Source organism: Capsicum annuum, chromosome 3, assembly GCF_002878395.1.
Source record: "Capsicum annuum cultivar UCD-10X-F1 chromosome 3, UCD10Xv1.1, whole genome shotgun sequence".
Taxonomy (NCBI): Eukaryota; Viridiplantae; Streptophyta; class Magnoliopsida; order Solanales; family Solanaceae; genus Capsicum; species Capsicum annuum.
The window spans coordinates 233642983-233647212 of record NC_061113.1 but is presented as its reverse complement, the minus strand read 5'-3'; the positions used below and the strand labels follow the sequence as shown (position 1 = coordinate 233647212).

Sequence of the window (4230 nt, the reverse complement as noted above, 5' to 3'; positions counted from 1 at the left end):
AAATAAATTTATTTAGGAATATTATTTTCATTATTATTTATTATTATTTTGTTCGTTGTTATTAATAAATTTTGATTTTTTTTTGTTTTGTTAAATTAATTAATAACCTTAAATCAATTTTACTCAAATTTATTATTAAAGTTAAGTAACACTTTGGGTAGACAAAGCCCTTTTTTTAAAAAAAAAATGCTAGATAATTTTAGGTACATTTTAAAATATTCGTTTCAATTAAAAATGCGGCATATGCATCTTTCTGAAACATTTTCAAGGATGAAGTAATGCACCTTATCAAGTATTTTTCTAAAAAATTAACTTTCATTGATTTATTTTAATAAGACAAATTTTCGGTATCAATAAAAATGAGCGAAATAGGCCTTAACATAATTTAACAAATAATTTAAGTCAAGCTAAGTCAATAAAAGCAATCGTGCTAGAACCACGGGACTCGAGGGATGCCTCACACCTTCCCCTCGGTCAACAGAATTCCTTACCCGATCTTCTGTTTTCGCAGACCATAATAAAGAGTCATTTCCTTTTGACTAGGGATTCAAAAAAGGTGACTTGGAACACCAAAACTCAATTCCAAGTGGCGACTCTGTAAATAAAATAATCCCTATTCATTACTGTCACTTTAATTGGAAAAACCTTCGAACTCGACTCCCTTCGGGCGGAAAAAAGGGTGTGACAACCCCAACGTCAATAATGCTAGGCTTTAATATAGCGTCAAAACGAGACAATATAAACTTTGTGAAAATATTTTTTAATCTATGCTTGTGGAGAATATCTATAGTAAATAAAATACCAGTACTTTCAGTAATTTTACTCTTTCATGCAAACGTCAAATCTTTGTAACTACTATCCATTTCTTTGTTTATCGAAGTATAATGATCAAGCTAATTAATATTTGATGTGAATTTGGATATAAAATTTTTATTTTTTTATAATAAAATTTATATATTAAAAATTATGTTCATAAAATGATTGCACTATTAAAAGATATAATATAATTAATAATTTAAAATATTTTATGTAAATAATAATTAAAATAAATAAATTAAAACTGAGGATATACAGTATCATTATTTGACATTATTGTTCTATAATATGGTCAAAATCTAACCTTAAAGATTCATGTTACTTTTTCTGGGGCAAGGAATATAACTATGGAGTACATTCTCTTCCCTTCATAAAGAATCATCGCAATCTACTGGTATAATATTTCAGGTGAGAATTAAAATAATAGAAAATTGTATAACGAAGAATATAATATATATCAATTCCACACGAGTTAAATGATAATTAATTATTTAAGGCCATTTGTAGAAAAAAAAAAATAGGTAAGAGATTTTGATGTAAAATTTTGATTAATTATGAACCTTGGAGTGTTCTCTTATGCCGGGGCTAGAACTATCAGAAAAAGCATCACCTCACCATTACAAGCTTTTAAGGGTGGGTTCGGCGAACGAAAATGTTCGTTTGACTAAAAATTTTGAAAATATTTTTCTAAAAAACATATTTATTCTAAATTTCAAATTAAGAAAAATAATTTCCCTAATCAAAGTAGGGAAAATAAATTACAAAGCGTATACCACTCAAAATCACCCACCCCACCCCAAAGCTTGAGTTGAGGCCGGATTGTATATAACATTTTAATTAATTTAGTTTCAACCAAGTGAAAGTTGTCACGTATATTAAAAAAAATTATTTATGATTTAAGAAAATCGTTAGTTGGAAGGGTATTTTTAAGTCATAAAGGTGGGTGGATGGTATTTTTGAACCAATTTCAATACTTAAAGGGTATTTCTGATCCTTTTTCGAATTTTTAATTATGATTTTTAAAAATCGTTAGTTGCAAGGGTATTTTTGAGCCATAAAGGTGGATGGAGGGGCATTTTTGAACCATTTTCAATACTTGAAGGGTATTTCTGGCCCAATAGGTTAACGAAGGATATTTTTGATCCAATTTCAATACTTGAAGGGTATTTCTGACCCTTTTCCGTTTCTAGAATGGTTAGTTGTTTAGTTGAAGGAGTACGTAGTGTAATATTTGATTTTCTAAAATATTTAGGTACTGGTTTGTAAAGTTGTTTTCTTTCTTTCCACTATGGAATTAATGGAAAAATGTCTTTCCAAATATAGATGTTAGTTCACATGCATTGCAAAAGATAGTCTAGAAGGTCCTTTGTATACATTATTTCTATCTTTGTAAATTCTGTAATTAGGAGTTTGTTACAGAACAACCAATAACAGTATGGACAAGAGTACAGTTGGTTACTCTTCTTTGTCTATATATATTTAGCAATGCAGATGATATCAAGTACACTTCTTCTCTTTCACAAAATGCAACCCATTCGTTGCACAATCTCGCCCGGCGTTCCAGGTCCTCGCTGCAAAAAAGTATAACAAGTAAGTTCTCTTCAAAGCTATGTTGCTCGGACTGTTCAAAAAAATCGACCTCTTTGTGTTGAATTCTTCAAATGCAATGCATTTTTTGGATGATCCAACACGAGAGAAAATGAATTTGAGTTGATTGAGTTGTAAGAATGATCAGCTTAATTCTGTGCTAACCATTAAGGGAAAAGATGCTGCAAGGAAATTGGATAATAGTACAGAACTGCTTTATTGTTTAATAGCTATACCTAATTTAAAATAAGTAATAGTATTGGTCTATTGGAAGCAGAAAAGGATCAAAAATGCTCTTAAATTATGTGAACCGTTGATAATTTGGTCCAAAAATGCCCCTGCCGTTAATTGTTTGGTCAAAAAATGCTCAAACTATTAACGCAAGGGCATTCTTATTCAATTTCACATAGCTTAAAGGACATTTTTTTAAACCCTTTCATCTGTATTGGAAGTATTATTTTGGTGAAGTGCATTCTTAAGTCATCTCTATCATTGAAAAATGTTGCTTTAGCTCACAAATCACAACTGAGTTTTTGATTGCTAAAAGTTAGAAACAACAGAATATTAAGCCTTTCTGATCATTCCTATAGGTTTCTTACAAAGTTGTAGGGAAAACAAGCTTTTAATTTGTTGATGAGTGGGTTCGTCTCTAGTTCAAGCTGGTGAACACGAATTTGGTGTGTAGAGTTTATCAAACTCCTATCTCCTCCATGGACATGCCGGTTTCCTACTGTTCTCAACGTGAACACGGTGATCATGAATGCAATAATAAAGATGAGCAGAATGACAGTGACATGCTGTCAACCCTTTCCAAAGAAAAAGGTTGGAGAACTGAGCATCTTTACCAATATAAGTCCTTTTGGTTCACTTCGGAAGCTGTTGAAATGGTTAAGAGGGCGCAACAATACTTCAAAGCTCAACCCACCGATATTCTTCTAGCTACTTTCCCAAATCAGGAACAACATGGTTGCAAAATCGTGTATGTTTACCGAGAGACAAAGGATGTTTTCGTTTCAAATTGGCATTATATGAAGAAGCTAAGGCCCAAACAGCTGCCTTCTTTTCCAATCGAAGATGCATTTGGTCTGTTTTGCAAAGGTGTATCACATTTTGGACCCATTTGGGATCATGTTTCGGGTTATTGGAAGGCATTCTCTTCTTGACTTACGAGGACAGGAAGACAGACCCCGTTGTCTGTCTTACCAAATTGGCCAAGTTCTTGGATAAGCCATTTTGCTTAGAAGAAGAGACACAAGGGGCTGTGCAGGAGATTTTAAGGCTTTGTAGCTTTGAGAATCTGAGCAGTTTGAAAGTGAACCAGACGGGAGTGCAACATTTCAGTCCACAACTTGCTGTGGAGAACCGGCATTTCTTGAGGAAAGGTCAAGTTGGAGATTGGAGAAACCATATAACGCTGGAGATGGCTGCACAGTTGGATGAAATCACTAGGCAGAAACTTCATGGGACTAGTTTGATTGAAACTTTGTTTGTCGATACAATTCCTTATAGCACCAAGGCATAAGTTACCCATTTACTGTCTATAATCTGAACTTTTTCCATATGCAAATATGATTGTTCTGCAGCTGGAGTAGTTAAATGATTTTATCCCATTGAACTTTCACTCTATTAGGGGTCCTTTGGTAGAGTGTATAAGATTAATGCTGAATAAGATGTATTAGTAATACTTGTATTATTAATGCAAGTATTAATAATGCTGGTATTAATTATGCAGTGTTTGATTTAATGTATTAATAATATTATATATTGAAATATATTTTATAAAAGAATATTTGTTTACCAAATTACCCTTCTCTATACACACTCTTA

At 32.1% G+C, this 4230-nt stretch overlaps 1 non-coding gene across 1 annotated transcript; it reads left to right on the top strand.

Annotated features, from left to right (window-relative positions):
- Positions 1–2176: 2176 nt before the first annotated feature.
- Positions 2177–4024, top strand: LOC107866078. The gene is made up of 2 exons (XR_007053716.1): positions 2177–2406; positions 2994–4024. It is a non-coding gene; the product is annotated as an uncharacterized LOC107866078 (transcript).
- The last annotated feature ends 206 nt before the right edge of the window (positions 4025–4230 follow it).